Source organism: Arachis stenosperma, chromosome 7, assembly GCF_014773155.1.
Source record: "Arachis stenosperma cultivar V10309 chromosome 7, arast.V10309.gnm1.PFL2, whole genome shotgun sequence".
Taxonomy (NCBI): domain Eukaryota; kingdom Viridiplantae; phylum Streptophyta; class Magnoliopsida; order Fabales; family Fabaceae; genus Arachis; species Arachis stenosperma.
In genome coordinates this window covers 17,780,169-17,798,137 of record NC_080383.1, presented here as the reverse complement: position 1 = coordinate 17,798,137, position 17,969 = coordinate 17,780,169, and the positions used below count along the sequence as shown (strand labels likewise).

Here is a 17,969-nt window from a genome sequence, read left to right as displayed (position 1 = left end):
AGTGCAGGGAGGTCAGAATCCAACAGCATCTGCAGTCCTTTTCAGTCTCTGAATCAGATTTTTGCTCAGGTCCCTCAATTTCAGCCAGAAAATACCTGAAATCACAGAAAAACACACAAACTCATAGTAAAGTCCAGAAAAGTGAATTTTAACTAAAAACTAATAAAAATATACTAAAACTCAACTTAAACTACTAAAACATACTAAAAACAATGCCAAAAAGCGTACAATTATCCGCTCATCACACACCAAACTTAAATTGTTGCTTGTCCTCAAGCAACTGAAGATCAAATAAGATAAAAAGAAGAGAATATGCAATGAATTCCAAAACATCTATGAAGATCATATTAATTAGATGAGCGGGGCTTTTAGCTTTTTGCCTCTGAACAGTTTTGGCATCTCACTCTATCCTTTGAAATTCAGAATGATTGGCTCTTTAGGAACTCAGAATCCAGATAGTGTTTTGATTCTCCTAGTTAAGTATGATGATTCTTGAACACAGCTACTTTATGAGTCTTGGTCGTGGCCCAAAGTACTCTGTCTTCCAGTATTACCACCGGATACATACATGCCACAGACACATAATTGGGTGAACCTTTTCAGATTGTGACTCAGCTTTGCTAAAGTCCCCAATTAGAGGTGTCCAGGGTTCTTAAGCACACTCTTTTTGCCTTGGATCACAACTTTATTTCTTTCTTTTTCTTTCTTTTTCTCTTTCTTTTTCGTTTTTTTTTCGCCTCTTTTTTTTTGTATTCACTGCTTTTTCTTGCTTCAAGAATCATTTTTATGATTTTTCAGATCCTCAGTAACATGTCTCCTTTTTCATCATTCTTTCAAGAGCCAACATTCATGAACCACAAATTCAAAAGACATATGCATTGTTTAAGCATACATTCAGAGAACAAGAGTGTTGCCACCACATTAAAATAATTAAACTGTTATAAAATTCAAAATTCATGCAATTCTTCCCTTTTTCAATTAAGAACATTGTTTATTTAAGAAAGGTGATGGATTCATAGGACATTCATAACTTTAAGGCATAGACACTAAGACACTAATGATCATAAGACACAAACATAGATAACATAAGCACTAAAATTCGAAAAAAACAAGAAAATAAAGAACAAGGAGATTAAAGAACGGGTCCACCTCAGTGATGGCGGCTTGCTCTTCCTCTTGAAGGTCTTATGGAATGCTTGAGCTCCTCAATGTCTCTTCCTTGTCTTTGTTGCTCCTCTCTCATGATTCTTTGATCTTCTCGAATTTCATGGAGGATGATGGAGTGTTCTTGATGCTCCACCCTTAGTTGTCCCATGTTGGAACTCAATTCTCCTAGGGAGGAGTTTAGTTGCTCCCAATAGTTTTGTGGAGGAAAGTGCATCCCTTGAGGCATCTCAGGGATCTCATGATGAGAGGGGTCTCTTGTTTGCTCCATCCTCTTCTTAGTGATGGGCTTGTCCTCATCAATGGGGATGTCTCCCTCTATGTCAATTCCAACTGAATAACAGAGGTGACAAATGAGGTGAGGAAAGGCTGACCTTGCTAAGGTAGAGGACTTGTCCGCCACCTTATAAAGTTCTTGGGCTATAACCTCATGAACTTCCACTTCTTCTCTAATCATGATGCTATGAATCATGATGGCCTGGTCTATAGTAACTTCGGACCGGTTGCTAGTGGGAATGATTGAGCGTTGGATAAACTCCAACCATCCTCTAGCCACGGGTTTGAGGTCATGCCTTCTCAATTGAATCGGCTTCCCTCTTGAATCTCTCTTCCATTGGGCGCCCTCTTCACAAATGTCAGTGAGGACTTGGTCCAACCTTTGATCAAAGTTGACCCTTCTTGTGTAAGGATGTTCATCTCCTTGCATCATAGGCAAGTTGAATGCCAACCTTACATTTTTCGGACTAAAATCCAAGTATTTCCCCCGAACCATAGTAAGCCAATTCTTTGGATCCGGGTTCACACTTTGATCATGGTTCTTGGTGATCCATGCATTGGCATAGAACTCTTGAACCATTAAGATTCCGACTTGTTGAATGGGGTTGGTGAGAACTTCCCAACCTCTTCTTCGGATCTCATGTCGGATCTCCGGATATTCACTCTTTTTGAGTGAAAAAGGGACCTCGGGGATCACCTTCTTCAAGGCCAGAACTTCATAGAAGTGGTCTTGATGCACCCTTGAGATGAATCTCTCCATCTCCCATGACTCGGAGGTGGAAGCTTTTGCCTTCCCTTTCCTCTTTCTAGAGGTTTCTCCGGCCTTAGATGCCATAAATGGTTATGGAAAAATAAAAAGCAATGCTTTTACCATACCAAACTTAAAAGGTTTGCTCGTCCTCGAGCAAAAGAAGAAAGAAGAGAGTAGAAGAAGAAGAAATGAGGAAGAAGGGAATGGCTTTGTGTTCGGCCAAAAAGGGGGAGAAGTGGTGTTTAGGTTGTGTGAAAATGAAGGGGTGAAGAAGGGTTGATATAGGAGAGGGGGGCTCATGGTTCGGTCATGTATGGGTGGGTTTGGGAGGGAAAGTGGTTTGAATTTGAATGGTGAGGTAGGTGGGGTTTTATGAAGGATGGATGTATGTAAGTGGTGAAGAGAAAGATGGGATTTGATAGGTGAAGGGTTTTTGGGGGAAGAGGTATTGAGGTGATTGGTGAATGGGTGAAGAAGAGAGAGAGTGGTGGGGTTGGTGGGGATCCTGTGGGGTCCACAGATCCTGAGGTGTCAAGGAAAAGTCATCCCTGCACCAAATGGCATGCAAAATCACGTTTTGAGCCAATTCTGGCGTTAAACGCCGGGCTGGTGCCCCTTTCTGGCGTTTAACGCCAGGTTCTTGCCCTTTCCTGGCATTTAACGCCAGTCTGGTGCCCCTTTCTGGCGTTAAACGCCCAGAATGGTGCCAGACTGGGCGTTAAACGCCCAACTGCTAGCCTCACTGGCATTTAAACGCCAGCAAGTTTTCCTCCAGGGTGTGCTATTTTTCTTCCTGTTTTTCATTTTGTTTTTGCTTTTTCAATTGATTTTGTGACTTCTTATGATCATCAACCTACAAAAAACATAAAATAACAAAGGAAAATAGATAAAATATAATCATTGGGTTGCCTCCCAACAAGCGCTTCTTTAATGTCAGTAGCTTGACAGAGGGCTCTCATGGAGCCTCACAGATACTCAGAGCAATGTTGGAACCTCCCAACACCAAACTTAGAGTTTGAATGTGGGGGTCCAACACCAAACTTAGAGTTTGGTTGTGGTCTCTGATGAGCGGATAATTTATACGCTTTTTGGCATTGTTTTTAGTATGCTTTTAGTACATTTAGTTAAGTTTTTAGTATATTTTTATTAGTTTTTAGTTAAAATTCACTTTTTTGGACTTTACTATGAGTTTGTGTGTTTTTCTGTGATTTCAGGTATTTTCTGACTGAAATTGAGGGTTCTGAGCAAAAATCTGATTTAGAGGCTGAAAAGGACTGCAGATGCTGTTGGATTCTGACCTCCCTGCACTCGAAGTGGATTTTCTGGAGCTACAGAAACCCAACTGGCGCGCTCTCAATGGCGTTGGAAAGTAGACATCCTGGGCTTTCCAGCAATATATGATAGTCCATACTTTGCCCAAGATTTGATGGCCCAAACCGGCGTGGCAAATCAGCCTCAGAATTTCCAGCGTTTAACGCTGGAACTGGCATAAAACTTGGAGTTAAACGCCCAAACTGGCATAAAAGCTGGCGTTTAACTCCAGAAAGGTCTCTACACGAAATGCTTCGTTGTTTCAGCCCAAGCACACACCAAGTGACCCAGAAGTGGATTTTCTGTCATTTACTCAATTCTGTAAACCTTAGGTTACTAGTTCACTATTAATAGGATCTTTGATTATATCTGTACCTCATGACACTTTACACGTTTCTTTGTGTACCTTCCGGCATGAGTCTCTAAACCCCATGGTTGGGGGTGAGGAGCTCTGCTGTGTCTTGATGGATTAATGCAATTACTACTGTTCTTATTCAATCAGCTTGCTTCTATTCTAAGATATCACTTGTTCTTAACCCGGATGAATGTGATGATCCGTGACACTCATCATGTTCTCAACTATGAATGTGTGCCTGACAACCACCTCCGTTCTACCTTAGATTGAGTAGATATCTCTTGGATTCCTTAATCAGAATCTTCGTGGTATAAGCTAGAACTGATGGCGGCATTCAAGAGAATCCGAGAAGGTCTAAACCTTGTCTGTGGTATTCTGAGTAGGATTCAATGATTGAATGACTGTGACGAGCTTCAAACTCCTGAAGGCGGGGCGTTAGTGACAGACGCAAAAGAATCAATGGATTCTATTCCGGCCTGATCGAGAACCGACAAATGGATAGACGTGCCGTGACAGGGTGCGTTGAACATTTCCACTGAGAGGATGGGAGGTAGCCACTGACAACGGTGAAACTCTACATACAGCTTGCCATGGAAGGAGCTTTGTGTGTTTGATGAAGAAGACAGTAGGAAAGCAGAGATTCGTAAGATGGAGCATCTCCAAAACCTCACCTTCCCTTACTGCGTAACAAGTACTTATTTCATGTCCTTTTGCTTTTCACAATCAATCCTGATAATTTCTGATATCCTGACTAAGATTTACAAGATAACCATAGCTTGCTTCAAGCCGACAATCTCCGTGGGATCGACCCTTACTCACGTAAGGTATTACTTGGACGACCCAGTGCACTTGCTGGTTAGTTGTGCGGAATTGCAAAAGTGTGATTGCAATTTCGTGCACCAAGTTTTTGGCGCCGTTGCCGGGGATTGTTCGAGTTTGGACAACTGACGGTTTATCTTGTTGCTTAGATTAGGACTGTTTTATTTTTGTTGGTTTAGAGTCTTTTATTTGAGTCTAGTTTCATATTTTAAGTTTGGTGTCAATTGCATGCTTTTGTTTTCTTCTAATTTCGAATTTGCATGTCTTTAGTCCCTTTTGATCCGTAAAAATTCTAAGTTTGGCGTCCTCTTTGTGTTTTTCTTTTAAAATTTTCGAAAAATTGTGTTGATTTTCTAAAAATTTTAAGTTTGGTGTCATTTTGTTGTTTTTCTCTTTCCTCTTTTCAAAAATCAAATCTTTTTCATAAAAATTTTTCAATCATACCTTCTAATTGCTAATCTCAAAATCTTTTTAATTAACTAATTGATTCAGTTTCAATTTGCTTTGATCTTATTTTCTTTTAAATTTCGAATTTTTATTTTATTTCCTTTTGTTTTATTTTATTTTATTTTTTTCGGTTAATTCAAAAAAAAAAAAAACAAAATTTATCTATTTGCAATCCATCATTTTCCTTTATCCATTATGGACCTAAGTGGGATTGATCAGTCCAGAAGGACTCTGGGGTCATATGCTAACCCCATTACAGCTGCATATGGGAGTAGCATCTGTACACCTCCCATCAAAGCAAGCAGCTTTGAGCTAAATCCTCAACTCATTATCATAGTGCAGCAAAATTGCCAGTATTTCGGTCTTCCACAGGAAGAACCTACTGAGTTTCTGGCACAGTTCTTGCAAATTGCTGACACAGTACATGATAAAGAGGTGGATCAGGATGTCTACAGACTATTACTGTTTCCATTTGCTGTAAAAGATCAGCTAAAAGGTGGTTGAATAACCAACCTACAGCAAGCATAAAGACATGGAAACAGTTATCAAACAAATTCCTGAATCATTTTTACCTCCAAGAGGATGACACAGCTAAGGCTGGACATCCAAGGCTTTAAACAAGAGGATAATGAATCCCTTTATAATGCCTGGGAGAGGTATAGAGGTATGCTAAGAAAATGCCCCTCTGAAATGTTTTCAGAGTGGGTACAGTTAGACATCTTCTACTATGGGCTTACAGAAAAAGCTCAGATGTCTTTAGACCACTCAGCTGGTGGATCTATACACATGAGGAAGACAATTGAAGAAGCTCAAGAGCTTATAGACACTGTTGCTAGAAACCAATACTTATACTCTAGCAATGAGTCTCTCCAAAAGAGGAAGTCATGGCAGTAGTCACTGATCCAATCCTCAAGAACAGATGATTGAGCTTAATCAACCAGTTACTCCTGATGACAGAACAGTTAGCAGAATTTAAGAGATGCTCCATGAAACTAAAGTTGCTAACAAGAACATAGAACTGCAGTTGAATCGAGCAAAACAGATATCTAAACAGATAACAGGAGAGTGTCAAGCAGTCAACTGGGAGTGGGAAGACACTGAACAACACCACTCAAAAGAGCAAAAAGTCAAATAAGGAACAATGACAGAGGATAACCAAACCCCTGTTCAAAATCCCTCTGAGGACAGTAAGAGCCCAGAGAGGAATGCTAGTGGCGTTCAAACGCCAGAAGGGAAGGAAAGCTGGCGTTAAACGCCCATTCCTTGCCCAGTTCTGGCGTTCAAACGCCAGAAAAGGGAGAGAAGTTGGCGTTTAACGCCCAATCTTCACCCATTCCTGGCGTTCAGACGCCAAGGGAGGATCAGACACCTGAGAGTGCTGACAGTAATCCCTCTAAAAAGGCTTCTTCAACCACTTCTGTAAGGAATAAGCCTGCAGCAACTAAGGTTGAAGAATATAAAGCCAAGATGCCTTATCCTCAGAAACTCCGTCAAGCGGAGCAGGATAAGCAATTTGCCCGCTTTGCAGATTATTTAAGGACTCTTGAAATAAAGATTCCATTTGCAGAGGCACTTGAGCAAATACCTTCCTATGCTAAGTTCATGAAAGAGATCTTAAGTCATAAGAAGGATTGGAGAGAAACTGAAAAAGTATTTCTCATTGAAGAATGCAGTGCAGTCATTCTGAAAAGCTTACCAGAAAAGCTTCAAGATCCAGGAAGCTTTATGATACCATGCACATTAGAAGGTGCTTGCACCAAGACAGCCCTATGTGATCTTGGAGCAAGCATCAATCTAATACCTGCATCCACTATCAGAAAGTTTGGGTTGACTGGAGAAGTCAAACCAACCAGGATATGCCTCCAACTTGCTGATGGCTCCATTAAACATCCATCAGGCATAATAGAGGACAAGATTGTCAAGGTTGGGCCATTTGCCTTTCCAACTGACTTTGTGGTGCTGGAAATGGAGGAGCACAAAAGTGCAACTCTCATTCTAGGAAGACCTTTCCTAGCAACTGGACGAACTCTCATTGATGTACAAAAAAGGGAAGTAACCCTGAGAGTCAATGAGGATGAGTTCAAGTTGAATGCTGTAAAAGCTATGCAGCATCCAAACACACCAAATGACTGCATGGGCGCTGACATTATTGACTCTCTGGTGGAAGAGATCAATATGACTGAAAGCCTAGAATCAGAGCTTGAAGACATCTTCAAGGATGTTCAACCTGATCAAGAAGAACCACAGGAAACAAAGGAATTTTCGAAAATTCCTCAGGAGGAGGATAAGCCTCCCAAACCTGAACTCAAACCACTACCACCGTCCCTGAAGTATGCATTTCTGGGAGAGGGTGACACTTTTCCAGTGATTATAAGCTCTGCTTTGAATCCACAGGAAGAGGAAGCACTGATTTAAGTGCTAAGGACACATAAGACAGCTCTTGGGTAGTCCATAAGTAATCTTAAGGGCATTAGCCCAGCTAGATGCATGCACAAGATCCTGTTGGAGGATAATACCAAACCAGTGGTCCAACCACAGAGGAGGCTAAATCCAGCCATGAAGGAGGTGGTGCAGAAAGAGGTCACTAAATTACTAGAGGCTGGGATTATTATCCTATTTCTGATAGCCCCTGGGTGAACCCTGTCCAAGTTGTCCCCAAAAAAGGAGGCATGACAGTGGTTTATAATGAAAAAAATGAACTGGTTCCTACAAGAACAGTCACAGGGTGGCGTATGTGTATTGACTACAGAAGGCTCAATACAGCCACCAGAAAGGATCATTTTCCTTTACCATTCATAGACCAAATGCTAGAAAGACTAGCTGGTCATGATTATTACTGCTTTTTGGATGGCTATTCAGGCTACAAACCAAATTGCAGTAGATCCCAGGACCAAGAGAAAACAGCATTTACTTGCCCTTCTGGCGTGTTTGCCTACAGAAGGATGCCTTTTGGTCTGTGCAATGCACCTGCAACCTTTCAGAGGTGCATGCTCTCTATCTTCTCAGATATGGTAGAGAAATTTCTGGAAGTCTTCATGGATGACTTCTCAGTATATGGAGACATTCAGCTCCTGTCTTAATCACCTAGCACTTGTCCTGAAAAGGTGCCAAGAGACTAACCTGGTTTTAAACTGGGAGAAATGTCACTTTATGGTGACTGAGGGAATTGTCCTTGGGCACAAAATTTCAAGCAGTGGAATAGAGGTGGATAAGGCAAAGGTAGAGGTAATTGAAAAATTACCACCACATGCCAATGTTAAGGCAATCAGAAGCTTTCTGGGGCATGCAGGATTCTACAGGTTCATAAAGGATTTTTCGAAAATTGCAAAACCTCTGAGTAATCTGCTAGCTGCTGACACACCATTGTGTTTGACACACAGTGTCTGCAGGCATTTGAGACCCTGAAAGCTAAGATGGTCACAGCACCAGTCATCTCTGCACCAGATTGGACATTGCCATTTGAAACTAATGTGTGATGCCAGTGACCATGCCATTGGTGCAGTGTTGGGGACAGAGGCATAACAAGCTTCTGCACGTCATTTATTATGCTAGCCGTGTTCTAAATGATGCACAGAAGAATTACACAACCACAGAAAAAGAATTACTTGCAGTGGTTATGCCATTGACAAGTTTAGATCTTATCTAGTGGGATCCAAAGTGATGTGTACACTGACCATGCTGCTCTTAAATACTTACTCACAAAGCAGGATTCAACCTAGGCTAATAAGATGGGTGTTGCTTCTGCAAGAGTTTGATATAGAAATAAGAGACAGAAAAAGGGACAGAGAACCAAGTAGCTGATCATCGTCCCGAATAGAGCCAGTAGCTGGGACGTCCCTCCCTTCTACTGAGATCTCTGAGACTTTCCCAGATGAGCAACTCTTTGCCATTCAGGAAGCTCCATGGTTTGCAGACATTGCAAACTATAAAGCTGTGAGGTTCATACCCCAGGAGTACAGCAGAGTACAAAGAAAAGAAATTAATTTCAGATGCCAAGTACTACTTATGGGATGAGCCATATCTCTTTAAGAGATGGCAGACGGAATGATCCGCAGATGTGTACCCAGAGAGAAGCACAAAGGATCCTATGGCATTGCCATGGATCACAGTATGGAGGACATTTTGGAAGTGAGCGAACAGCCACTAAAGTCCTCCAATGTGGTCTACTGGCCTACTCTCTATAAAGATTCCCGAGAGTTTGTGCGTAACTGTGACAGCTGCCAAAGAGCTGGTAACTTGCCTCACGGATATGCCATGCTCAACAAGGGATATTAGAGATAGAATTGTTTGATGTATGGGGAATTGACTTCATGGGTCCATTCCCACCATCATACTCAAAACACTTACATTCTGGTGGCAGTAGACTATGTATCTAAGTGGTAGAAGCAATTGCTACACCCACTAATGATACCAAGACCGTGCTGAAATTCCTCCAGAAACACATCTTCAGCGGTTTGGTGTTCCCAGAGTACTAATCAGTGATGGGGGCACTCATTTCTGCAATAGACAGCTGACTCTGCTATGGTCAGATATGGAATTAGCCACAAAGTGGCAACTCCGTATCATCCACAGACAAATGGGCAAGCTGAAGTCTCTAACAGAGAGCTAAAAGATCTAGAACGGACTGTGATAGCCCGAAGAAAGGATTGGGCAAAGAGCTTGGATGAGCTCTGTGGGCATACAGAACAGCATTCAAGACTCCTATAGGAACCTCTCCATACCACTGGTGTATGGGAAGGCCTGTCATCTGCCCGTGGAACTGGAACATAAAGCCTACTGGGCAACCAGATTCCTAAACATGGATGCTCAGTTAGCTGGTGAAAAAGATTGCTCCAGTTAAATGAGCTAGAGGAGTTCAGACTCAATGCCTTTGAAAATGCAAAAATTTATAAGGAAAAGGCAAAGAAGTGGCATGACAAGAAGTTGTCAACCAGAGTCTTTGAGCCAGGACAAAAAGTTCTGCTCTTCAACTCTAGGCTCAAATTGTTTCCAGGAAAACTCAAATCCCGGTGGAGGGGTCCGTATGTGATCACAGGAGTGTCACCATATGGATATGTTGAGCTTTAGGATATTGATTCTGACAAAAAGTTCATTGTTAATGGACAGAGAATCAAGCATTATCTTGAAAGCAATTTTGAGCAGGAATACTCAAAACTGATACTTGAGTGAGTCTCAGTAAAGGTCCAGCTAAAGACAGTAAAGAAGCGCTTGCTGGGAGGCAACCCAGTCATTAGGAGGTTATATGATTTGTTTTTACAGAGGCAAGTATCAAAAATGAAGGAATTCACAGAGTTACAGAAGGATTCAGCTCAAAAAGCAAAGAAAAAGAGCTTGCTGGCGAAAAAAACGCCAGTAAGGGGCATTTTGGGCGTTAACGCCAGAATGGGTACCATTCTGGGCGTTTAACGCCAGGAATGGTGCCATTTTGGGCGTTAAACGCCAGAATGGGCACCATTCTGGGCGTTTAACGCCAGGTGTGCAGCATCCTGGGCGTTTAGCAAAACGCCCAGTGATAAAGGAATTCTGGCGTTTAACGCCAGCCAGGGCACCTGGCTGGGCGTTAAACGCCCAAAAGGGGCAACAGATGGGCGTTAAACGCCAGAATGGATGCCTTCGGGCGTTTAACGCCAGAAAGGTGGGGGGACCAAGATTTTGTTTCCAATCAAATTTTTTTAAAACTTTTTTCTTACCCATACTCTACATAAACACACTTCACCCTCTCATCATTCACTCTCAATCTTCAAAAATCAAAACCATTCTTCAAATCTATCTCAAATCAATTCCAAATCATTCAAAAACTCACCCTTTTTTTCAAATTCTCTCCATATCTTCTCAAATCTCTTATTTTTTTCGAAACTCCTCCCCCCCCTTATAAACCGTTCGGCCTCACCATTCCCCCACCATTCGAATTTGCTCTTCTCCTCTCTCTTCTCCTTCATTTCTTTTGCTTGAGGACAAGCAAACCTCTAAGTTTGGTGTGCTTTTCCGTGATCACTAAAGCCAAGATTCATCAATATCATGGCTCCTAAGGGGAAACAAACCAATTTAAGAGGGAAGAAAGAGAATAATCCAAAGAATCTTTGGAATCAAGAGAAGTTCTTAACCAAAGAACATGAAGACCATTATCACAAAATAATGGGTCTGAGGTCAGTGATCCCGGAAGTAAAATTTGATCTGAAAGAAGATGAATATCCGGGGATCCAAGAGCAAATTCGAAACAGAGGATGGGAAGTTCTAACCAATCCTGAGATAAAGGTTGGAAGGAACATGGTTCAGGAATTCTACTCAAATCTGTGGCTAACAGATAAGCAGAGAATGACTGGAACCGCTTACCATACCTACAGAACCATGGTCAGAGGGAAAGTTATGTACTTCCATCTGGACAAAATAAGAGAAATCTTCAAATTGCCTCAACTGCAAGATGATCCTGACTCCTTTAATAGGAGAATGGTGAGAGCAGATAAAGGGTTGGATCAAGTTCTAGAGGACATATGCCTCCCTGGAACTAAGTGGATAACCAATTCAAAAGGTGTCCCAAACCAACTCAAGAGGGGAGACCTCAAACCAATTGCAAGAGGTTGGCTAGACTTTATTGGGCGTTCCATACTGCCCACTAGCAACCGTTCTGAGGTCACTATCAAGAGAGCAGTGATGATTCATTGCATTATGCTTGGAAAAGAAGTGGAGGTGCATCATGTGATTGCTTGTGAGATCTACACAATTGCAAATAAGAATTCCACTGAAGCCAAATTGGCTTACCCAAGCTTGATCTCCTTGCTCTGTAAAGAGGCTGGGGTAAAAATGGGAGTAAATGAATTCATACCCATTGAACATCCAATCACCAAGAAGTCAATGGAAGGACAAATGCAAGACAACTCTATCAAAAGGAGGGCGCAGGAGTTCCTCCCTGAATTCCCTGAAATTGGCTACTGGGCCAGCCTAGAAGCATCTATCAACAAGTTGCAAGAGACTATGGAGCAACTTAAGGAAGAACAGCAGAATCAGAACTGCATGCTCTGCAAATTGCTGAAGGAACAAGAGAAGCAGGGGCGTGAACTCCAAGAGTTGAAACGCCAAAAGCTCTCCTCTCAAGCTGAGGGAGCATCTACTTCTCAAAATCAAGGTTGTTGAGTCCTAACTCTGTGAAAACCTCTATCATTAGGAGCCTAGTTTAAATTTTTGTTTCTAGTTTTTTTTTGTCTCATCTTATATCTATTTTTGAGTCTTGTTCTTAATTCATAATTAATAAAATTTGAAATTCATGTCTTAAAGCTATAAATGTCCTATGAATCCATCACCTCTCTTAAATGAAAAATGCTTTAATCACAAAAGAACAAGAAGTACAGGATTTCGAAATTTATCCTTGAAACTAGTTGAATTAGTTTGATGTGGGGACAATACTTTTTGTTTTCTGAATGAATGCTTGAACAGTGCATATGTCTCTTGAATTTGTTGTTTTGAGAATGTTAAAAATTGTTGGCTCTTGAAAGAATGAGGAAAAAGAGAACTGTTATTGAGAATCTAAAAAAATCATCTAATTGATTCTTGAAGCAAGAAAAAGCAGTGAATACAAAAAAAAAATTTCGAAAAAAAAAAGAAAAGAAAAGAAAAAAATTATTAAAGTTGTAAACCAAGGCAAAAAGAGTGTGCTTAAGAACCCTGGACACCTCTAATTGGGGACTCTAGCAAAGCTGAGTCACAATTTAAAAAGGTTCACCCAATTATGTGTCTGTGGCATGTATGTATCCGGTGGTAATACTGGAAGACAGAGTGCTTTGGGCCACAGCCAAGACTCATACACTAGCTATGTTCAAGAATCATTATACTTAACTAGGAGAATCAATAACACTATCTGAGTTCTGAGTTCTTATAGATGCCAATCATTCTGAACTTCAAAGGATAGAGTGAGATGCCAAAACTGTCGGAGGCAAAAAGCTACTAGTCCCGCTCATCTAATTGGAACTATGTTCTTGATATTTTGGAGTCTATAGTATATTCTCTCTTTTTATTCTATTTTGATTTTCAGTTGCTTGGGAACAAGCAACAATTTAAGTTTGGTGTTGTGATGAGCGGATAATTTATACGCTTTTTGGCATTGTTTTTAGTATGCTTTTAGTACATTTAGTTAAGTTTTAGTATATTTTTATTAGTTTTAGTTAAAATTCACTTTTCTGGACGTTACTATGAGTTTGTGTGTTTTTTGTGATTTCAGGTATTTTCTGACTGAAATTGAGGGTTCTGAGCAAAAATCTGATTTAGAGGCTGAAAAGGACTGCAGATGCTGTTGGATTCTGACCTCCCTGCACTCGAAGTGGATTTTCTGGAGCTACAGAAACCCAAATGGCGCGCACTCAACGGCGTTGGAAAGTAGACATCCTGGGCTTTCCAGCAATATATGATAGTCCATACTTTGCCCAAGATTTGATGGCCCAAACCGGCGTCGCAAATCAGCCTCAGAATTTCCAGCGTTTAACGCTGGAACTGGCATAAAACTTGGAGTTAAACGCCCAAACTGGCATAAAAGCTGGCGTTTAACACCAGAAAAGGTCTCTACACGAAAATGCTTCATTGTTCAGCCCAAGCACACACTAAGTGGACCCAGAAGTGGATTTTTCTGTCATTTACTCAATTCTGTAAACCTTAGGTTACTAGTTCACTATTAATAGGATCTTTTGACATTATATCTGTACCTCAAGACACTTTACACGTTTCTTTGTGTACCTTCCACGGCATGAGTCTTTAAACCCCATGGTTGGGGGTGAGGAGCTCTGCTGTGTCTTGATGGATTAATGCAATTACTACTGTTTCTTATTCAATCATGCTTGCTTCTATTCTAAGATATCACTTGTTCTTAACCCGGATGAATGTGATGATCCGTGACACTCATCATGTTCTCAACTATGAACGTGTGCCTGACAACCATCTCTGTTCTACCTTAGATTGAGTAGATATCTCTTGGATTCCTTAATCAGAATCTTCGTGGTATAAGCTAGAACTGATGGCGGCATTCAAGAGAATCCGGAAGGTCTAAACCTTGTCTGTGGTATTCTGAGTAGGATTCAATGATTGAATGACTGTGACGAGCTTCAAACTCCTGAAGGCAGGGCGTTAGTGACAGACGCAAAAGAATCAATGGATTCTATTCCGGCCTGATCGAGAACCGACAGATGGATAGCCGTGCCGTGACAGGGTGCGTTGAACATTTCCACTGAGAGGATGGGAGGTAGCCACTGACAACGGTGAAACCCTACATACAGCTTGCCATGGAAGGAGCTTTGTGTGTTTGATGAAGAAGACAGTAGGAAAGCAGAGATTCGTAAGATGGAGCATCTCCAAAACCTCAACCTATTGCCCTTACTGCGTAACAAGTACTTATTTCATGTCCTTTTGCTTTTCACAATCAATCCTGATAATTTCTGATATCCTGACTAAGATTTACAAGATAACCATAGCTTGCTTCAAGCCGACAATCTCCGTGGGATCGACCCTTACTCACGTAAGGTATTACTTGGACGACCCAGTGCACTTGCTGGTTAGTTGTGCGGAATTGCAAAAGTGTGATTGCAATTTCGTGCACCAGTCTCCCAACACCAAACTTAGAGTTTGACTGTGGGGGCTCTGTTTGACTCTGATTTGAGAGAAGCTCTTCATGCTTCTTCTCCATGGTGACAGAGGGATATCCTTGAGCCTTAAACACAAAGGATTCTTCATTCACTTGAATGATCAATTCGCCTCTATCAACATCAATCACAGCCTTTGCTGTGGCTAGGAAGGGTCTGCCAAGGATGATGGATTCATCCATGCATTTCCCAGTCTCTAGGACTATGAAATCAGTAGGGATGTAATGGTCTTCAACTCTTACCAGAACATCTTCTACAAGTCCATATGCTTGTTTCCTTGAGTTGTCTGCCATCTCTAGTGAGATTCTTGCAGCTTGTACCTCAAAGATCCCTAGCTTCTCCATTACAGAGAGAGGCATGAGGTTTACACTTGACCCTAAGTCACACAGAGCCTTCTTGAAGGTCATGGTGCCTATGGTACAAGGTATTGAAAACTTCCCAGGATCTTGTCTCTTTTGAGGTAATTTCTGCCTAGACAAGTCATCCAGTTCTTTGGAGAGCAAAGGAGGTTCATTCTCCCAAGTCTCATTTCCAAATAACTTGTCATTTAGCTTCATGATTGCTCCAAGGTATTTAGCAACTTGATCTTCAGTGACATACTCATCCTCTTCAGAGGAAGAATACTCATCAGAGCTCATGAAAGGCAGAAGTAAGTCCAATGGAATCTCTATGGTCTCATTTTGAGCCTCAGATTCCCATGGTTCCTCATTGGGGAACTCAGTGGAGGCCAGTGCACGCCCATTGAGGTCTTCCTCAGTGGCGTTCACTTCCTCTCCTTCCTCTCCAAATTCGGCCATGTTGATGGCCTTGCACTCTCCTTTTGGATTTTCTTCTGTATTGCTTGGGAGAGTACTAGGAGGGAGTTCAGTAACTTTCTTGCTCAGCTGTCCCACTTGTGCCTCCAAATTCCTAATGGAGGACCTTGTTTCAGTCATGAAACTTTGGGTGGTTTTGATTAGATCAGAGACCATGGTTGCTAAGTCAGAGGTATTCTGCTTAGAATTCTCTGTCTGTTGCTGAGAAGATGATGGAAAAGGCTTGCCATTGCTAAACCTGACCATTATGTTGTTGAAACCTTGTTGGGGTCTCTGTTGATCCTTCCATGAGAAATTTGGGTGATTTCTCCATGAAGAATTATAGGTGTTTCCATAGGGTTCTCCTAGGTAATTCACCTCTTCCATTGAAGGGTTCTCAGGATCATAAGCTTCTTCTTCAGATGAAGCATCCTTAGTACTGCTTGGTGCATTTTGCATTCCAGATAGACTTTGAGAAATCAAATTGACTTGATGAGTCAATATTTTATTCTGAGCCAATATGGCATTCAGAGTGTCAATCTCAAGAACTCCTTTCTTCTGATTAGTCCCATTGTTCACAGGATTCCTTTCAGAAGTGTACATGAATTGGTTATTTGCAACCATTTCAATTAGCTCTTGAGCTTCTGTAGGCGTCTTCTTCAGATGAAGAGATCCTCCAGCAGAGCTATCCAAAGACATCTTGGACAGTTCAGATAGACCATCATAGAAAATACCTATGATGCTCCATTCAGAAAGCATGTCAGAAGGACATTTTCTGATCAATTGTTTGTATCTTTCCCATGCTTCATAGAGGGATTCTCCATCCTTCTGTCTGAAGGTTTGGACTTCCACTCTAAGCTTACTCAATTTTTGAGGTGGAAAGAACTTTGCCAAGAAGGCATTGACTAGCTTTTCCCAAGAGTCCAGGCTTTCTTTAGGTTGTGAGTCCAACCATGTCCTAGCTCTGTCTCTTACAGTAAAAGGGAATAGCATTAGTCTGTAGACCTCAGGGTCAACCCCATTAGTCTTGACAATGTCACAGATTTGCAAGAATTCAGCTAAGAACTGATGAGGATCTTCCAATGGAAGTCCATGGAACTTGCAATTCTGTTGCATTAGAGAAACTAATTGAGGCTTAAGCTCAAAGTTGTTTGCTCCAATGGCGGGGATAGAGATGCTTCTCCCATAGAAGTCGGGAGTAGGTGCAGTAAAGTCACCCAGCACCTTCCTTGCATTGTTGGCATTGTTGTTGTTTTCGGCTGCCATGGGTTCTTCTTCTTTGAAGAATTCGGTTAGGTTCTCTACAGAGAGTTGTGCCTTAGCTTCTCTTAGCTTTCGCTTCAAGGTCCTTTCAGGTTCAGGGTCAGCTTCAACAAGAATGCCTTTGTCTTTGTTCCTGCTCATATGAAGGAGAAGAGAACAAGAGAATATGGAATCCTCTATGTTACAGTATAGAGATTCCTTGAGGTGTCAGAAGAACAGAAAATTAGAAGGAAGAAGTAGAGAATTCAAACTTAATCAGATAGAGTTCGAATTGTGCATTGAGGAAGAGTGGTACTCCATAAAATAGAAGGATGTGAGAAGAGGGGAAGAAATTTCGAAAATTCAGTTAAAAAGATTTTAAAAACATTTTGAAAAACTTTAATTGATTTTCGAAAACCAAGGGTGGGAAAGAAATCAAGTGATTTTTGAAAAAGAATTTGAAATTAGAAATTACAAAGATTTGATTGAAAACTATTTTGAAAAAGATGTGATTAAAAAGATATGATTGAAAAGTTATGGTTTTAAAAAGATGTGATTGAGAAGATATAAATTGAAAAACAATTTTAAAAAGATTTGATTTTAAAAATTAATGACTTGCCTAACAAGAAAAGATATGATTCAAACATTAAACCTTTCTCAACAGAAAAGGCAACAAACTTGAGATGTTCAATCAAATCATTAATTGTTAGTAAGTATCTTTGAACAAGGAAAGAAATTGATTTTGAAAAAGATTTGATTGAAAAGATTTGATTTGAAAAAGATTTGATTTTGAAAAACTTTGAAAACTTGAAAAAAAATTTGATTTGAAAACAAAATCTTCCCTCTTGTGCCATCCTGGCGTTAAACGCCCAGAATGGTGCACATTCTGGCGTTTAACGCCCAGTGCACTACCTTTTTGGGCGTTAAACGCCCAACCAGGCACCCTGGCTGGCGTTTAAACGCCAGTCTGTCCTTCTTCACTGGGCGTTTTGAACGCCCAGCTTTTTCTGTGTAATTCCTCTGCTGCATGTTTGAATCTTCAGTTCCCTGTACTATTGACTTGAAAATAGAATCAAGATCACATAAACAATGCATGCAAGACACCAAACTTAAAATTAGACACTGGACTCAAACAAGAAACATAAAATATTTTTGGTTTTTATGATTTTGTAATTTTTTTTTGTGCTTTT

The 17,969-nt window shown here is 40.9% G+C and overlaps 1 non-coding gene across 1 annotated transcript; it reads left to right on the top strand.

Moving 5' to 3' along the window:
• Positions 1–16,290: 16,290 nt before the first annotated feature.
• LOC130943098 (small nucleolar RNA R71) lies at positions 16,291–16,398 on the top strand. The gene has a single exon (XR_009071632.1). It is a non-coding gene; the product is annotated as a small nucleolar RNA R71 (small nucleolar RNA).
• Positions 16,399–17,969: the final 1,571 nt, after the last annotated feature.